This window comes from Cupressus sempervirens, chromosome 3, assembly GCF_028749045.1.
Source record: "Cupressus sempervirens isolate cs-2001-9-10 chromosome 3, ASM2874904v1, whole genome shotgun sequence".
Lineage (NCBI taxonomy): Eukaryota > Viridiplantae > Streptophyta > Pinopsida > Cupressales > Cupressaceae > Cupressus > Cupressus sempervirens.
The window spans coordinates 46,001,548-46,001,926 of record NC_143120.1 but is presented as its reverse complement, the minus strand read 5'-3'; positions in this window follow the sequence as shown (position 1 = coordinate 46,001,926).

Sequence of the window (379 nt, the reverse complement as noted above, 5' to 3'; positions counted from 1 at the left end):
GCCCAAACATTTATTAAGGTGTAGCATCTATAATTGTCAGGTTCATGTGAAGAAGTCATCGTTCATATTCTCATTGTTGTGTAATTTGATGATAAGAAGAATACAATGATATAGAGGTTGATAGTGACTTAAAACTTTACAAAATGCAATCAATGAGAATTTTACATTGAGGGGGGAGTAATAATCAATGTTTCATTCTCATTGTTTGACAAACTCTTATATAAAGAGGGAGTAGACAGATGATATGGTTTATTCTTCTTCCGAGAATCTTAGTCATATTGGTTCAGAAGGATTCATGATACAACTACTATACTTAGCATGACCAATTGATGCTAAAAACCTTAGTATTGATGCTACAAACCTTAGTATTGACATAATT